The 19,065-nt window shown below is 51.9% G+C and overlaps 1 protein-coding gene across 2 annotated transcripts in view; it reads left to right on the top strand.

Moving 5' to 3' along the window:
- The window catches only part of Frl (formin-like protein), a 214,246-nt gene that overhangs the window by 18,174 nt on the left and 177,007 nt on the right, over positions 1-19,065 (top strand). The window lies entirely within an intron of this gene.

The raw sequence follows: 19,065 nt of genomic DNA, 5'->3' as shown, positions 1-19,065 counted from the left end.
GATCCCTGCACAGAAGATTAGCTACCAAATAACACCGTGTAGCGTTCCTCTGACTAAAGGGTCGGCTGGCACCAAAAGGGAAAAGGGCGGAAGTGGCAGTATATTTTATAGTTCTGACTGGAGATGTCTTGGCTTTGTTTGGCTTAAAGCTGAAACGAACTAAAGTAGGCGAAAATAAAGCACTCGGAAGAAGTACGGAGACCGAATTACGAGAGTCGCGGGTCCGTGAACAGCAACTTCCAGCTCCTTGTTGCTCGAATTATCTGAGCCGCCTCTGGAGGCCGTAAGTTCACGCTCCTCAACGGCTGTCCTATAGTACAGCGGAGTCCGAGCGCGTTGTTGCCAGACGTTCGCGAAATACTATACTTCTCGTGTGCTTGGAAGGCGTGATCGGCCTTCCTGGGAACGGAGAGGCGGACGGACACTTGATCGGTACTTGGAATCCGACTCATTACCTCTTTCTTCGTTCTGTCTGACAGAGCTTGTTTTTAGCTTTTTTTTTAATCACCTCTGCTATTTCGTTTTAGCTCGCATTCGGCCGGAATTCGGTGCCCGCAGAGCGCGAACGCGGAGCTGCTCGCAGGGCCGACGCTCCTCGGAACGATTCTCTTCTTTTTTTCCCCTCCTTTCTTTCACTCCTTTCTTCTTTCCTCCTTTTTCTTTTTCTTTCTTCCCTCTCTGTCGGATCGCCTTCGCGCGAAGGGTCCGTAATTGCCGCCGCTTACGACAGCCCGGGATTTGTGCCCGGTCGATTGATGGCCGTCTTCTGGCTTCTGCGAGACTTTCGCTCTTCGTCTAGCCGCAGCCCAACGGCTTTTCTGCTTTCCGTGCTTGTCTTCTCGTTTCTTCCCTTTGAAGGACACCGTTTGCCCAGTGGGACCTTTTTCTCGCTACACAGCCCGCCGTTTTCTTTTCTCTTCTGTTCCCCTGAGCTAATGTTTCGTTTTTCTTTATCGCGCGTACTGGTAATGATCGAAGCGTGCGCGTTTGCGCCACCGTTAATGAAGAGTGAATGGGGGAGCTGAGGAAAGCTGGATTTAGACCCTACACCGGCTTGACCGTCGTCTCTGTGCAAAGCGGGGGACGGCACTTCGCTTAGCTCTCGGGATTGGTGTCTTTCCAAACAAAAGTCCTGACTAATGCCTTCAAGAAAGCTTAAACCGGACGTCAGAGATTAAATTCTGCCGATGTCCGGCTTCGTGGACTAACTCCAGCGCTGCTTAATCAAGGTAACAGCGAGGCGCCGTAGCCTCGCTGCCGGCAGGCACAAAAGATTTGCGCTGGCAGGTGATGCCTCCCCCATCTCCTCACCCCCCCTATTCGCCGCTCTATGCATTGTGTTCGCGGCGATGTAATGACGCCGCGCTGATGAGCGCCGACACCTGGGCGCCGGCAGGTCGTCGCACCTGCGTGTTGGAGCAGCCGTCGACGGGTCCCCCCTCCCGTAGGCAGGTGTGTGCGTGGGAGAGCGGTGCGTAAGGTGCGTTCGGGAACAAGACAACGACCGCGTCTCTGTGTGTTGTGGCATGTAGGGGAGGGACCTCTCCGGGCTTGTTTACGTTAGGTTGAACGACCTCTGGCCTGGGAGGCTGCAGGGCCGTGTTTGGATTGTATACTGCTGGGGCGGGAAGCGTTGCGCTCAGGTTTGGTTGTAAGCGCGTCCAAGGTAGTAACCACGCGTGAAGGGCGGTCGCTTTGTTTCTTTAGGACGCAAGGGGGGTTCACGACAGCCTGTTTACTGTATATCAAGGGTTGACCAAGGAGGCGTGTGCTTTGGTTTGGTCCGGTTGGGTGAAGGTTGAACGCTGTCTTGAGGCTGCACGCCACGCCGTAGCGGGCTGCAGTTAAAAGAGGCCGCTTCTTCGTGCATGCTGTAGACCGCGTAACGCGACGAGTGGTGTGTTTATACGGTAGTAAGTTGCAGTCCTTGCGGGTTTGTTATCTGTTCACTTGGGCTTCCCTCTGAGTTGTCTCCAGACCTTCAGGTGGGGCGTTTTCTGTTTTCTTTTCTGTTTGCTTGTTTGTTTTTACAAAGCCTGTAGCACTAATGTATGTAACATCCATTAGAAGCAGTTTTGTCGGCCGCGTTCGGTCTCTTTTTCGTGATCCTCAACGCGTGGTGTGTCCTGTTCGTTGGCGTGAGGCTATACGTGTATGAAGCGGCCGCCTGCAGAAGCTGACACGTCCAACTGCGGCGACTAACGTAGAACCAACGGCGCGACACGCGGCGTGCCATCTCCACACGTGCTGCAGACGGCGAGAATATTTACGATTCCACTGCTCAATTTTCCCCGCGCAGCACAGTGCCTACGTTCGGTGGTGATGCATGCAATCGGAGTGGCCTGACGCGTCTTTCTTTTAGGCGTGTTCTGGTTGGCAAGTTAAGGGCTGAAGCGCTGTCTCAGAATAGATCCGTACGCGGTGTCTTGGCAGAGTGCGCGGTGTGCGCTGGGGTAATATGTGGCGTGCAGGAGAAAGGGTGCGGCGCAAAATAACGCAGCAAGCAAAGAGGGCCGAACCCGAGTCATCACTGCCGCCACCACAGCAGCGCCTGAAATACGGAACCCTTGCACGGGGTGTTTTTCCGCCTCCTGTGTGGTTTTTTTTTCTTCTTTTCAGGGCAGCTTTGGATACGCAGTTGCTTCTGTGTCATCCTCTTTGTGCTAGCTGTGGAGCGCTCTTCATGTGGTTCCGAAAAAAAAAACGACCAGTTGGACGAACGTCGCTTTTTAAGAGCGTTAATTAGCTCTTACTCATCCGTTTCGAGATTTCGTGGGGTCTGCTACCACCCTGAGATCACAGCGCCATCTGTGGCAGCAACTAGAAAACAGCATATCTGGCATGGAGACTTCTAGCGCCATCTAATAGCATTGTAGAAACATCCACCTGCCGCGGGCCAATGATGACGTCTCGGTGCAATATGGTGGACAGCGGTGGAACTATGTGAGAATGACGTCAGGGGACAAAATGACGGCATAGTTTCGGTTCCTCGAATCCAGGATGGCGGCCATTAAAATTGGTTGTGCCTTTCCACACCTTTCCCCTCACCCCAATAAATATCCTATATATATATATATATATATATATATATATATATATATATATATATATATATATATATATATATATATATACTCGACAACAAGGGGAACCCTCAGGTGACAGTTGTGTACCGAACTTGGTAGGCAAATAAAACCGTATGGGTTGTGGTATAGAAATAAAACCGCAATTAAATAATAGGTAAATATTGTATGCGTGCAATTACTAATTGAAGCGTTACCATATCGCGCCGCAAGGCGAATTCTAGGCCTACCTTGACCCCCCCAAACGAAGCATGTTCATTTTGGGACGTATCTCGAGGGGGTGTAACTAGACAACGGGCGCGTTCTTCTTCGTCTAGTAAACCAAACAGCTACAGACAGCAAGCCAAACAGCAGTTTTTTTTTCTCCCCCTATCCTCTCTTCCTGTCCCCTCACCTCTTTCATTTCATTTCTCCATTCTGCCTGCTATCCTTTATTTCCGCTGCTCCAGCTCAGGTGCTTCAGTATCGATGGTAGATGCCGGGGCTAGCAAATATCTTTTCCTTCCTCTTTATTATTACTTTAATAAAAACCACTTACTACTACTACTACTATCCCCCCCCCCCTTTTTTTCAGAGTATATACAAACAACCTTCACAATTCAGACTCCCTGATCACGCATTGCATGCGCCCTCGCTTGCGTCTTATGCTTTTCTGTGTTCCGTTTAAAAAAAAAAAAAGTGTAGCTTTCACCTCGTCACCATTTGTGAACCGCATCAGTTCCACAAAAAATATTTTAGGAGAAAACGCGGGAAAACGCGCGGTGTCTTCCTCAGAGCCATTGGCGAGAGTGGTCTCCCCTCGAACGCAAAACTGTGCCACGAATGGACGACGTTACTTCGTTATTTATCTGAAAGTGTCTCCTCTGCGGAGCGTTTCCAGGCAGCGTAATGCAAGGCTACAATCCTGCCCAGCGTAGCTACTAAGTAGCAACCACTCCATCCTCTGACCGTGTATTTCGGCGAAAAACCGCCCCACTGGAACGATATGCATTTTGAAAGTAGGGTCGGCGGGTTGCGCTGTTTTGGCGCTTCTGAGTGGTGCATACAATCGCAGTGTCGATGATATCGCGACGGTCCCAAGGCTGACCGGTGTCCTCGCATTGGTAGGGCGATCGTACGTCTGCGCCGCATGTCAACTGTTCTTAACCCCACAGAAGGTATTGCCTCGAGTCTTGCATGCTCGCTTGTCCATGTAGCGGCCACAGAGCGACCGGCGATTGTTTCCCCACGCGGCATGAAGCGATGCAGGCGCGAAGACAGAGCCCCAATGGAAGCTGCACCGCTTCGCTGTTTCGATGGGGGATATTCATTTGGAGGCGATTCCTTTCGGCCGGCCTTTTAAAGATGAAGTCTGTTGTGTGAAGGCGAGTTCGGTACTGGTTCGATCAGGCGCTTCGCCGAGGCTTTCCAGAGTCCGGCTCGGGTCGCCGCCACCATGTTGTTTCGCTGAGCCACGCAGCGTGGAGAGGGGCCACCCGCTGTGGGTCACTTTTATCGGTCGTCTATTTCGTAATTTTGTCTGGGGCCCAGCAGGTGACCTGCGCCTTGCCAGGCGGTGCAAAGGTCACCGCCGTAGCGATGCCTCCGTCGCCGCACCTCTAGACTAGTCAACCAGCCAGCCTGCCAGCCTTGTGTGCGAAGCGGGTGCGTTGCGCTTCCCCCTCCCCTCTCTTTCTCTCTCTCTATCTCTCCATGGTGTGAGTCGACGCCGTCAGCGCCCATCGCGTCTGGCCGGTCTGGCGGCGCGTAGGAAAAAAAAAGGAAGGCCGACTGTGGTGACTCAGCCGGATGCGCGCCGGCCGTTGCTTTTATCTGTTGCGCCCTCGGCGGCACCTTTTGCTTTTCTTTGGCTACGTCTATTCTGCGGTGCTATCCGGCCGCATCATATTCACTTTCTGGCCCATTCATTCATCCATTTTTTTTCCCCTATTTGTTCTCGTTCTTCCTCCGCTGCCTCCGTACTGACGCCGCTGGTTATGCAGCGCATTCGAGCGACGAGAGTTTCACTCTCACGCATTTATTTTAGGTGGGCGCGGGAGGATAAAGAGTGTAAAGACAGAGGTGCAGGGCGATTGAGGGGGCGGGTTGGTGCGGAGAAAGTCGGTGATGCCCCGCACTACTATTACTGAGCGTAGTTGTTTTTGTTGGCACCCCTTCTCTGGCTGTCTGGTTCGTGTGAACCTTCCATCTAGTTTGCTCCCGCCCCCCGACTCTCTCACTGTGTGGCGTGTAGACAGTCTGGCACGTCTGGCTTAAAGGAAGAAATTCGTCTGGTCGGTCGTGGTCGCCTTCTGAGCGGGCGTGCTGTTGGGCCCATCCGTTCGGAGGGCGCTTATTCGTACCGGCGGCTGTCGCCGGAGCCTTGGACGGACGCCTTCTGTAGTGGAAGGGCGTATGTCTGTTCGGGGCGGCCAGCCAACGTTGCATCATGGTACGTCCGCTTCGGGCAGACGGACGGACTGCACTGGCGCCGTCGCTTCTTCTTTCGACTGCTGAAGTCCGGATGTTCGCAGACACTCTTTGAGGACGAATAAACCGCGGAGAAATTGAAGTTGGCGTGTGTCGATAGAGCACCTCGTTCTAATGGCAAATGGACTAGTATCACTGAAAACGCACGTTTTACAAGGTAAAAAAAAAGTTTTAAAATTTAAATACAGGTGTCGCCACCGTCGCAGTCTTCGCAAGCAAACTGCTGATGTCCGGCTGTACGGCGATCCACTTTCACTCGGTGGCAAGAATACGGTTTGTGGCAGGCGTCGCCATGTTCTTTAGGTATAGTGACGGTATGCTCCCTGGGATTCTCTGGAAATTGCGGTTATGTTTTTGTCAATGGTGGAGTGGGCCAGCCCAAGTGCGATGGCGGCTCCTTCCGCCTCTGCAGGCGAATTAGTTCGTGTAGTGGCGGCGGCTCGCACTGTGCCGACTTCATAGGCTGCGATTGCCGCGAAAAATCCTACACAGCCACCTCTCTCGACCGAACGGTTACTATGTCGTGGATCCCTGGGCACGCCTAGATCTCCGGTAATGAGCGCGTTCATGCGCTGGCCCGAGAACTCTCCTCCCGGACCCCGGACGATCAGGAACCCAATACCGAGCAAGATGCCACATCGGTCCTTTCTACATATCATCAAATCACCACATACTACAAAGTCAGCCGCATGACATTCCCACCACCCCACAGTACCTTGTCGCCCTTATCCAGCGCCACATGGCGACAATTACAGACGGGCTGCTTTATTTCACCGTACCGTCTCTCATGCTTTCACCCCACCTTTCCTCCTCATTGTAACACCTGTGGCGTGCCCAGATCCACACTTTTTCACTACCTTTGGGAATGTCCTTCCCCACAGGCAGTACCCCACATCCCCAATCCCACTCATTCTTCCCGGAGGCTGCTTTACGGACAGCTCAGCCCGCCGGCCAGAAATGGCTGGTGGATCGGGCTTTATGTGAACCACAGGCCCGTTGCCACCTGGACCAGTAGGGGACCACCCTGGAAGATTTTTTTTTTCTCGTCTAATAAAGTTGTTTCCATCCATCCATCCACTCGGTGATCATGTAGTGTCTTTCTGTTATGGTCTTGACACCACGGGTTTGAATCGAGTGGAGGGGAAAAATTTTTAAATATTTAAATCAGAATTTCTCAACAACAGATGCGCCTCTTGCTGGCTAACAAACATAACGTAGCTAGCAAGAGGCACACAAGGGATTTTTGCTGGAAAAAAAAATATTGTGTGAAGTTTTGCTCAGCGTACGTCTGCGTGTAGGGCTAGGGCTGGACTGCAAATGTTTTATGACATTAGTGCGGCACAGTTGAAGGAATATGGAGCGTTTGCACAACCGAACGTATGAATTGTTCTGAGGATCCTTGTTTCACGACGGTTGCCTGACTCACCACCGGTATACGAGTGAAGAGAGTACGGCACGTGGACTCTGATTGATTGATTGATTGATTGATTGTTTGTTTGATTGATTGATTGAAACAAGTCCTTTATAAAATGCCCTTCATGTGCACATTGCTCGAGGCACCTGTGTGAGTGTGTGGGAGCCCCACTCTTGTCACGGCCACCAAGGGCGGGTGCTGATTTGGTTGCCACCAACTGCCATAGAGTATGTTGCTCGGGCGTTGTTGACAGTCTCTGCAGATTGCTAGTGAAAACGCCGATGCTAACGACACCTGTATTTAATGTTTTTAAACCTGCTTCTAGCTTATAAAAGCTCAGTCTTCGGTGATACTAGTCGCAGCTGCCAGCTTCATTTTCTCATCGGTTTATTCGTCCTCATTTGAGTATGTCCGAACATTATTTGCCAGGCTTAGATCGAGGCATCCTATCGTAGGATGCAACTTAAAAAGCCACCAATTGGGCCACGGTCCGCGGCGTCCTGTATCACTTACTGCATGCGCTAGCCAATCACTGCAGTGAACGAAATGAGGTTTTTAATCTTTCACCTTATTAAACAAGCCAGGTATCAGAATTCTAGAGCTTATAATTATTTTCTTGTGATGAGCTTGTTTTTTAGGTAACGAGAAAAGTTTTAACAACTGAGAACCTTTTTGTCCTTGGTGAATCCCCTGCGGGAGTCCTGAATGTGGGCGGAGCTTACTGCTGCTGGGCTTGAGTTGTATCCGACTGTATAGTTCGCCCTTCTTAGCAGCAGCAGTTTTTTTTTTTTTTCTTCCGCAATGCGTGCGTCGTGAGATCCGTCCGGCAAGAATAATAAAGAAGGGTAGAGGGCGCGCGTGCCCGAACTGCGCACCATGCGAGAGGTTAAAGAAGGGAAGCAAGAAAGAAAAGCAAAAAAAAAAAGTAGCGGCACCTTCCGCAATCTCTGCTCCACTGCTGCCTGCGTGCTCCTCTTTCTTTCTCTCTGTCTCTCTCTCTCTCCCAGCACGCGTCGTTATTGTGGCTCGGATTTGGGAAACCGCCGAGCCCCTCTTCTCTTGCTTCGTGCCCTGCCTTTGTGGGCCACTTTTCGTGGTTTTTCTCCTCTTTATTTTTATTTTTTTTAATTTCGCTTCCGCCCGCGTTTTCGCGCTTTCTCCGTGGCGTTTATGCGTGCGCGCCGCCGCTCCTGACGGACGCGGATCCGGGCTGACTGCGCACCGCGGTGGCACTGGTGTAACCCCCCCCCCCCCCCCCCCCCCCCCACCCCCCCCCGTCACGCTTTGCGAGGCTCAGATCTGCCTGTACCCTCTGTAGTTGCGCTCAGTATGCATGCAGTGAATGCGCGCGATGGAGTGGTGCGCCTTTATCATTCCGCTCTCCGCGAAACTTACAAGCGCAAATTTGGGCGCTGTAACGCGACGAGACACGTGGCATATGTCGTATATGCGGCACTGTCGGCGGTATATGTGCCAAGTCTGTTCTCCCGACGTTGTTTGTTTGTTATACTGCGCGATGTCAGTGCACGTTAAAGAACCCCGGATGGCCGAAATTTCCGGAGCCTTTCACTACGGCGTGCCTCATAGCCTGAGTCGCTTTGGGACGTTAAACCCCCATAAAGTAAAAGTAAAGTTTATTTTACGCGCGATGCGGTAAGCTTTGGCGTGCCTCGTCTTTGGTTAAAACGGCTCGCACAGTTTCGATTTTATTTTTGTTAACGAAGGGCAAAAACGCAGCAGTGTCACTTCATGCAGACGCATTTTCATTGTTCTCTGGGTGCAGTGTACAGGGTCTCCCAGTTTACGAGAAAAAAAAAAAGGAAAGAGCACATGGCAGAGGATGAGAAGCAGCAGTGTGCGGCGCGCAGGGACGTGGCGAGGGTGCAGCGTCCGCAGTACTGCACCGAATTGGCTGAGAAGGAACGCAGGCGTTGTTGCGCATCGCGCGACGATGGGGCAGCGGCCGTTTTGCCTGCCGGATTACAACGAAACCGGCCGTGTACCCGCACCCTTCCGCTGCACGCCCTTCGAGGCTACTCCCGGCTAAGAAAGAAATAAGTAAAAGAAAAAAAAACCGGGGGGGGGGGGGGGGACAACAGCGCGGATTATTGTTTCCCTGTCTCTTCCCGAGCTCCTCTCATTGGATTAAGTTGTTTCTCAGGTAGGGCGGAAGAGCACGACAGCCGAAAAATGGATGAAGAACGAGATTAAAGAAAAAAAATGGGGGAGAGGAAAGCAAAGGCTGTTCAACTCGAGGCCCAGTGAGGGCGAGACATTTGTGCGCCCGTTACCAGGACTCATCGCCGGCTTCGCTCGTTAAATAACGATCAACGCGCCTGCGAAAACAGTTTTCTTCTATTCCGCGGCCCCTCTTCTCGTAAAAAAAAAAAAAAAGGCTTCCGGGGTACCCGCCGCGCTCCTTTGTTGTACGAGCGGTGCGCGTCCACTCGTTCTGTAAAGCCTCTTCCAGCCGTGGCTTTCTGCCTTTGTGTCCGCCTTCTCCTTGGTAACGGTTGTCTGCCGCTTCATGGTTCTCTAATGAGTCGAAAAAAGTCGTATAATTATTACACCTGTTCGAAACTGTGGCCGTGCCGTTAAACTGGCTGGATGGAAGATGTAAAGGAATGGGAGAAACCTCAGTCAGCTTTGATGACGATAGATAGCGAATACGTTTCAGTAATGGCTGGGAGGAGGCGTATGCCAGCTTAGCTGGAAGGGTTCCATCTTGGTCGACACTTTGGTCGAAACTTGGTCGACATTTTTGTTAGCGTAGCTTGGTGCTTGTGGCTAATGGTAGGGTATAACCAGGGGCACGGATCAAAATTAGCGCCGTCCTTTTGAACACTGTTGTTTCCTTTGTCTGCAAAGTGGATGCAAGCGCAAGCTTGAAGTCTACTGAATCTGGGCAAAATGAGGCTAGAAGCCTTGTTCTGTCATGTCGCCGATATCACTCGCTCTTTGCCAAACCTATGGAGGTGACCAGCAGGAGAGCATGTTCACAAAAGCGTCAGTTGACATTATCTTTGCGTCCTATAGACGAAGCTTGGTTTTTGTTTAAAAGTTTAAAGGCTTCTTGAAATGAGAAAATAAAAGGGAAGAGCAGCGGCCGAACGAGAGCTAAGCCATACTCCTCTTTTCCCCTGGTTTTAGGGGAATGAAAGGGTTGAAATTAAAACGTGCGCTGCGGAGGGTGGGGCGTTGTTTGAATTTCGCGAATCGGTTGAGCCTCGGTTTAATCTCCGCTGCCCGCTTCCTCTCCGTATCGACCGCCTCTATAGCACCTGTATACCGTGTACAACGCAAACTGTTTTTTGCGGAGCTCTGCCAGCGCGCTTGAATTATTCCGGGAACGAACGGCGCCGTGAACAAAGCCCTCAAAATCGTCCCGAATCCTCCTCCTCCGCCGCCGCAAGTGGCGCTGCTGAACGCCAGTACGCTGCTTTGAAAATCGTGCTGACGCATTCGCCGTTGCGCTCTGTGCATGGAACCCGGGTTTTAAGCCAGGTGCGTGCATATCTGTCTCCTTTGTGCCCCCTCCCCGCTTCGCATTACACTATACCCCCAGTTTCTCTCTGCACGGACATTTTTCCACGCTGTGGAGCTTCCTTTTTCCAACGCCTTCGTATCCGGGCGCCCGCGTCGCCTCCGGCTGCTGCTCTGCGGGCCGCTCCGCGCGCTCGTGTTTCGCGCTAAATTGACATCCGCGGGGCACGTCAAGCCAACGTGGGTGCTTTTCCGCCGAAGCATCGTCGCGTGTCCGCTGCTCGCTTGTTCTATCCGGCCCGAGGCAGTTTCGCCGTCACCTTTTTCCCCTGATCTTGCAGCTTTTTGTCAACTGAAAGCTTTCGATCCTGCCCCCCTTTTGACGCCCTTTTCACCGCCTTCTGCAGCTGCTGCCGAGGAGCTAAAAACCGGCGAGAACTCGAGGCGCGACGAGAGGAGTGTCAGAAAGACAGGCTGTGTACGCAACAAATTGTTGTCGTTCAGATTGGTCTTTTTATCTTCGCTGGCGGTGAGCAACGACAAAGGGCCCGACGGCGCATTGCGCTCGAGCTTGGATCGGTTTCATATGAGGTGACTTGCGGGCCTCAGAAAGGTGCAGCCAGTAGGGCATGCCTTGATGTATGTCTGCATTCGATTGTTTACGCGTGAGATTTACAGGTTCGCCGTTTCCTGGTGCGTGGGCTTCTTCCTCTTTGCTGGGACACAGCGCGGGGAGATGTGTGGCCGAATGACGAGGATGTGAAGAAAAATATCGTAAATTACAGAAGGGCGTTTGTCTGCAGGCACGACACGGGGAAGACGAATACGATGCACGAATCGGATTGGTCACCTGTCGATAAGGAACCCGCTTGATTTCTGGAAGAAAAGGAGGCGTCATTTTCACGGATCCCAAAAATTCTAACGCGGCTGTTCTTCGGGAGCCCCGCCGCGGTGGCTCAGTGGTTAGGGCGCTCGACTATTGATCCGGAGTTCCCGGGCTCGAACCCGACCGCGGCGGCTGCGTTTTTATGGAGGAAAAACGCTAAGGCGCCCGTGTGCTGTGCGATGTCAGTGCACGTTAAAGATCCCCAGGTGGTCGAAATTATTCCGGAGCCCTCCACTACGGCACCTCTCTCTTCCTTTCTTCTTTCACTCCCTCCTTTATCCCTTCCCTTACGGCGCGGTTCAGGTGTCCAACGATATATGAGACAGATACTGCGCCATTTCCTTTCCCCAAAAACCAATTAATAATAAATAATAATTCTTCGGGAAGGAATAAAACAAAAACAGGATGGAAATTCATGCCAAGGTCTCGTTCTCCATGCGCCTTTCCGAAAAGCCTCACCGCGGGGATGCTGGCGCTATTGAATGTCAGTGATAAGAAAACAGTTAATTACACGTGAAAGCGCAGCGAGTGTGGTCATTTTGTCCTCTCAGGGGACTAATGGCACGCTAGGCTTGCTCGCCGCTTTCACCATTGAGGCTATATTGCGGGACGAGCTCTGCCGAGTGTCATTTGAGTTTACCGAGTAAATCCTTTCGTAGCCTGCCTTTTTATTTGGGCTGATATTTCCATCGGTGATGGAGATGAAGAAGGAAATGGGGTTGAGGAAAGGCGTTTCTGCGGCAAGTAACAGAGTCGCGGCAGCTTTGTATGCGAGATTGTCGCTAACGTTTAGCGACGCGCGAGGTAGTGGAAAAACAGAGGTTAATGTCCCGTTCCAACAACTCTAACTACCCGCATACCGTTGCTTGTTACCGGTTCCGTCCCTGTCGTTAGTCCCTTCGACACGGCGTCTGCTGTGCGATAATTGATGATGCCGGCCTGTCACAAGCGCGGCCTAGCTGCCTTTCTTTTCTGCCCTTTTTTTTTTGTTCCCTTTTCTATACCGATGCGGACTTGCCGCCGCAAACAGGTCCCAAACGTTCGGATCGTTTCTGACGGTCGCTTAGGTCCAAATTATGCGATGCGGCTCCGACGAAAATAAGGCAGCAGATTGTGCTTTTTTTCTTTACTAATGCGTGGTATGTATTCGCCGAGACGACGCGAGAAAAGGGACAAACAATACGGGCGAACCGTGAACGCCTTTTTATTCCAATCATTCAGAACTTCGAGGCGCTTTTTCCCTTACAAAAACTTCTTTAGACAGTCTTTAGACTGTTCATAGACTGTCCAGAAAATCCTGTTGACTGTTTATAGACAATCTGTATATAGTTTTATAACCGTGTGCACTTTTGGTAGACTTTTGTCTATAGACAGTTTATAGACTATGAGTAGACAAAAAGAAATAGCTGTAGGAAGGCAATAGAGTCCATAAGAAGTCTATAGACTGTCTATAGACCATTTTTATGAGTTGAATTCAACTCAAACCACCTCTCAGGACGGATGCGCACTCTTGCATCTTGCGGTGCTGAATCAAAGGCGGTGTCTGTCTGCTTGCGGGTTGAATTGAAAGCGACAGGGTCGCGGTCGGCGCGTTTCGGGCTTTGCAAAACGCGACACTCATCGCCTCCGATATGCGGCACTCTAGCGCGAGTGGCTCCGCGCGACCGCAACTGTTTGCGCATACCCTGTGTTGGGGGTGCGCGCACAGCTGACTGGATACGGCGCTGGATCGTCTCGCTTGATCCGGCCGCTCCATGAAAGGCGCGCTCGAAGTAAAAGTCGGTTGTTTGCGCAGCAGCTGACGCGAGGCTGCAGCCTAGCTGTGTGTGTGTCCACGTGTGTAGCGAATATACGGAGAGGGCTTGCCCCGTGTCGCCACCTATGAGGTATAGACGTCACTCGCGAAAGTGGTTCGGCGCTGTGCGCGTTCCAGCTTGCGAGAAAAGAAACGAAACAGGTGGAACAGAGCGGGATGCGCTCGAGCTCGAAGGGTTCGAAATTGAAGCTGGACCCGGACGCTCTGTCGTTGCATGCGTAATGACGAAGAGGGGGCACGTGTACACAGAGGACACGCGTAAGCGCAGATTCAATCTTCATGATTGGTTCTGGTACAGGCAGACTTTCGCCTAGTGCACAGCGCTCGCGTATTTTCTTCAACGTGGCTATTTGTCACCGTACCCTGTCCACTCTGCACAGTCATCACGAACCTGATCAAATTAGGCCAGCTCTCTGTTTCGATGTATGTGACAATAGCCGGTGTGCTGCGTCTTCAGCCAGCGTGTATACCCTTGCTTAATATTAGAGAGATGTACCATACCGGATACGTACTAGCGTAGACGTATACCTGTTTTACGTGCGCCATTTGCGCACGCGCGCAGTGGACCTACCCTGCTGCGCTCGTGCCACTGCGCATGCGCAGCTCCCGTACGCAAAACCGGTTTATATCTCCGCTCGTAATATGTCTCCGGTACGCAGCTCCCGTACGCAAAACCGGTTTATATCTCCGCTCGTAATATGTCTCCGGTACGCTAAGTCTCTCTATTTTTCGTGTAGACCGGGTGTACTACGTATACAGCTAAGTGAATGCATTGCTGCTGTCATCGCGCGCCGTCGGCGTGGCTGCATTTTCAACGAGGTCATGCACACCGTTCGCTATCGTCGCGTATACCCCTTGTATACGTTTGCGACTTCAACGGAACGACGCGTTCTCTGCGATTGAAACGTCGGAGTCGTTCGCGTTGCGCACCCTGGGTGGGAATGTTGTCACCTGTGCGCTCTTTCAAATCGCGCCGAGCTGCTGCTCCGCTTTGGTGCGCGTGTGCGCCGGGGCGCACACATAGCCCCTGCACTTTTGGAGGGAGGAGATTGCGAATCAGTGTTTTTCCACGCACACAGATGCAGCGGAGTGCGCATCCGCTGCTTTGTCTCGCCCGGCCGCCGCTTAAAGTTAACGGCCTGTGCCCGGCCGCTGCCGCAGCCATCGTGTGTGCGCGCTCTGTGTGCATCGATCCTCTTTTACGTCCGCTTCGGCGGTTTTCAGCGTTACGCGCCCTGGTGCGCACACAGCTCGCTGGATGGTGGCGATACTCAACAGGCTCCTTTTTTGTTTTTTTTTACGGCTTCTCTGCGTGGATGTGGGCGAAGGAAGCACGGCTCTTTATTCGGCCGTTCTTTTAAAGTGTGATGCATGGCGCAGTGGGAACTCACAGGGCAGAGCATATAAGCCGCGTTTACATGAATGCGACGGAAGTGTACTCCAGTCCGTTATTTTTTTTAAGGAAAGTGCTAAAACGTGGAGGAACAGAGTTAAGGACGAGTCACGCCTTTAACTCCTTCTCGAAACCTGATCTCTCCCTCAAAAAGTTCACTGGAGTCGACTTCTGTCGCATTCATGTAACCGAGTCAGCGCGAGACGAGTCTGCGTGAGCTCTAAACACGAATACGCCTGTATGGGAACAAAAAAGCATCTTACTCCCTTTTTACTCCTTTCTGTTTAGAGTGTACGATGTCTTTTCACGCTTGCCAGTACGGCCGGAAAAACTGGTTGCTTCGGTTGTAGGGAGATGAGTGAATAGTCTCTCTGAAACTGTTTGTGTAAAGGGGCAGCCCGTTGCGTAAACTGCATTGCTGGACATGGTTTAACGTGAACTCCTGTAAATGTTGGCAACGGAGTGCAGAACTGGGAAGAATGTGTAGAAAAAGAATGCAGGATAAATGAAGTTCTCAAGGGCGTGTTTGCGGGCTAGTTGGTATAACATTGCTTGGTTGGTATAACAGCGCCTGTGTCGTACGTTACTCTATTCGTCCTGTGTTCGCGCTGTTCCCTTTTCAGCAAGATAAATGCTGGGACAGCCTGCCTTCAACGCAGAGGTGTATAAGTGAACACATGGCTTCGCAATTCACGATTTAGTAAGCAGAGGGTTGTACGCGATAGCTGCTGAGAATTTTTTTCTTCTAAGAAGTCGTCAGGACACTTCTGCGTCGAATAATGCATAAGTGAGCAGTTTAATAAATAATGAAATGCGCAGAAATAAGCGGCCATCAGAGGAGACCATTGAGTTTCTTACTATTAACTAGAGGGAAAGCTGGCGGCGCTGCACCTGTACCTCCATAGGCGCGCAAAGCATCATGGGGGCTGAGCTACTTGGTGCGGGGCTGTCGGTTTTTTTTTTGTTTTTTTTCAGGAACAGAGAGATGGCCCGTTCCGTCCGCGACGCAGACGACTTTGGCGCAAACGTAGTGCGCAAAAGCCATAGTAGTGAAAACACAACAGCACAGGACGCCAATAAAAGGTTTTTGGTTTCCGAAGTGCCATTAAAAAAAAAAAACCTCTTAAAGTGTTCAAGCAACAGCATATTTTTTACAAACATATTTATTTTTAAAAGTGCGCCTGTTAAGCACGAAATGTTGGCTTTTGTTGTCTGCAATACTTGGCCAATAGGAGAGCAAGCCATCGCTTATTTTGGGCAAACTTTATATTTAGATGCTTTTCTGCTCGTTTGTTGCAATTTATAGACATGATATTGAAGGTTAGGGCGTTCTTGATTATCGAACAACGTTTGTTTTTCCATTATTTTTTGGCCAAAAGTTGTGGTTCTGCAGTCGGTAGCCCTCCGCCCCGTGATGCTTAGAGCGCCCATGGTGGTACAGGTGGTCTCGAGGATGCTCCATGCAAACTCCCATAGACGGGGCGCCAGCTTTCCCTCTAGTTAATAGTAAGAAACTATGGAGAAGACTAACGAGGAGGTGTTTTTTTTTTTTTTGCAGCTGGTACACGTGGTCTAAAGTCGCCGACGCCGACTCTGTAATTACGCTTGCACGATATCGCTTGCGTAAATAAAAGATTGGGTCGGACCGGTGAGCCCTCCGAGCTGCAAATGTCTACGTGCGGGCAGTCTACACTCTCGGTCAATCTCTAGACACTGTGTTCCGCGGCCGCATTTGCCTAAGCATCCGAATACGGCACTCCACGAAGGCGCGCTGACCGGCGCAGTGAGTATCGACCGCATACTGAATTAAAGATGGGTCTCCGAGAAGATGCCCGCGTACGTTTCGATGAGGCTCGTCAACTCACGTCCGCTATCAGCAGCTGTCTCTATCTAACCAATCACATCGTCATCGTCCGTATTAAGCGCTGGCGTCGTACTTGCTGGCATTTAACTGCAAAGTAAGCGCTAGCTGCCTTCCCTCTGCGGAAAGCACTTTGTGTTGGCTAAGGCGTTGTAATGTCTCTCAGCGGCTGTTAGGAGCGCACTTCCCGGCTCCCGCGGGGCTGAGGAGCAGCGCATTAGTGCAGCGTGTGTTCGCAACAACCCCCCGCTCCGCTGGCGACAGGACGTATACGCGCCTTGCGACAGCGGCTCGTGCGCGTGACTTGCCGACGACCTCCCCCGCAGGCAGGGCAGCTAGGAACGCTGCTACGGTGTTGCAAAACCATCGCGGACGTTGAAGCGGGACACCTCGAGCGCGCGTCTTCGTCGTCACCGCGTGACGGCGCGATAGCCGCGGACGGTCACTGGTTCGCTCGATGCGTGCCACAGCCTCGTGAGGGTGCCTGCACACGGTGGCACGGCGACGGTGTGCCGGTGGCCCCGTAAAGCATTACCCGTTGGAAGATGCTGTGGCGCACGCTCCCGTACGCCCCGATTCGCCGAGAGATGGCGCTCCTTCTCTTACAAGTACGCGGGGTGTAACTTTTAAAATGCGTGAAAAGCCGCCGTTGCGTGTCTTTCTTTTTCCAAGCAGACAGGAGGGTCAAGAACGGGCCGCGCAACTCCCAGTATTGTTACAGAGCCATTTCAATAAGAGGGAATGATAGATGGAATTGCATTATACCGCGGATTCAAAATAGTTTCGAAGCATCGTGACGAGCTTTATTAATCGTCGCGAGCTTTGGCTGCGCTGTCGCGTTGCGAGACGCGACCGTGGGCTGACTCGCGATTTGAGCTTCGACCCCCTGATATTGCTAAAGTGCGTCGGCAGCAAAAGAGGCCGCCGCCGCGTTTTATCCGCTCGTCGGCGATGATATCGCGCGGCACACTCGGCGAAAGCGTCGTCGCTGCTGTTACAATCGGAGGGCCATCTCGGGCCCGGCGTGTGCTTCAACGCACTTCGCAGTATCTCACTTCGCACCATTATCGAGGGGAGGAGCTGTTCGCTCGAGGCGTCGATGGCGGTTTTGCGAAGATACATGCTTGCGGGGAGGGGCGCTCGAGGCGCATGCAGACACACACGGAAGCGTGCCTGGGAATAAGGGGAGCGATGGAGGGATAGAGGAAGGCTCGTTCTGCCCCTTGGCACCCCCCACCCGAAATGTCGGCGATGCGCAACCAGGAAATGCCGGCCGCGCCCTGAACCGTGGGAATGCTCGCGCCCGAAGTCGTGGGGGTCGGTTTTTCTCGATCGGGCCGCGCAGCTCGTGCGACACGGTCGGGCCGCTGTGTGTGTTGCGCAGGTTGCCTCTCGTGACACGGCATGCACGCGACCCGGTTCCTCCCTCCTCCTCCTCCCCTGCGCTTTAGCCGCGGTCGTGTCACTCGGCCGTGTCGTGGTGGCACGCATCGCGGAGCGGACACGACACGACAGGGGCGGCTGATAACGAGTCGGCTGCTTACGTATGCACGGCTTGTGTAGGGGAGCGACGGAGTGTATGGCATCTGGGAGAATGCGGCGCATGGTGAGCTGTTTAGTGCGTCAGGGAGAGAGGGGGTACAGAGGTGTGGGGGCTGCTTGGTCGCGGGTGTTGCGTTGAGGTCAACAAATTGCTGGTCAATGAGTGCAAACGAGGTTAGAGGGCATTGTTTCTATTATTTCGGGCAACCTGACAACTTCTCTCATTCGTGACAGCATCACGAGTGTTCATTTGCAATGGGCGAATGGTATAGTTTTGTTTTGAACTCATGTTAACCTCTGGCGATTTTTTTTTGTTGCGTTTGTTTGTGCGCAGCTCGCTTCCGAAATACTCAGTCTTAAGTCTTACCAAGCGTACGGAAGCTTCGGACAGTTTCGTTAACGGGAGAATTTTGTTACGTGCAGTAATACTTAAATTTCGTTGTCGATGGATCGGAGTTGGTACAACTGGGACACTGCGATATGATATTTTAAACTGCGGGCATCTTAGACTGTGTTTGTTGCTTCTCTTCCTTTTCCGTATTGCTACTACATCTACGTTAAATCCTAAAACTTATCCTTAAATATTAAATAAATCATTTTATGTTCCCTGCGTATGCCGACAACTAGAAAACGAGCTAAGCCCTGCGAAGTTAGCTAATTTGTTGTCGTCGCCTCATCTGTTTTCGCCCTTTGTATTCATATTCGTGCGCTAGCAGGGACTGAAAATTCCGGGAAAAAAATTGAATTGCATGCAGAGTATAGGCCCCGCCGCGGTGGCTCAGTAGTTAGGGCGGTCGACTACTGATCCGGAGTTCCCGGGTTCGAACCCGACCGCGGCGGCTGCGTTTTTATGGAGGAAAAACGCTAAGGCGCCCGTGTGCTGTGCGATGTCAGTGCACGTTAAAGATCCCCAGGTGGTCGAAATTATTCCGGAGCCCTCCACTACGGTACCTATTCTTCCTTTCTCCTTTCACTCCCTCCTTTATCCCTTCCCTTACGGCGCGGTTCAGGTGTCCAACCGTATATGAGACAGATACTGCGCCATTTCCTTTCCCCAAAATCCAATTAAATGCAGAGTATAGCGAAAACAATTTCCATATATTTGCGAGGCGTAAAGT

The sequence above is a fragment of the Amblyomma americanum genome, chromosome 3 (genome assembly GCF_052857255.1).
Source record: "Amblyomma americanum isolate KBUSLIRL-KWMA chromosome 3, ASM5285725v1, whole genome shotgun sequence".
Taxonomy (NCBI): Eukaryota; Metazoa; Arthropoda; class Arachnida; order Ixodida; family Ixodidae; genus Amblyomma; species Amblyomma americanum.
This window is presented reverse-complemented; position numbering and strand designations above follow the sequence as displayed.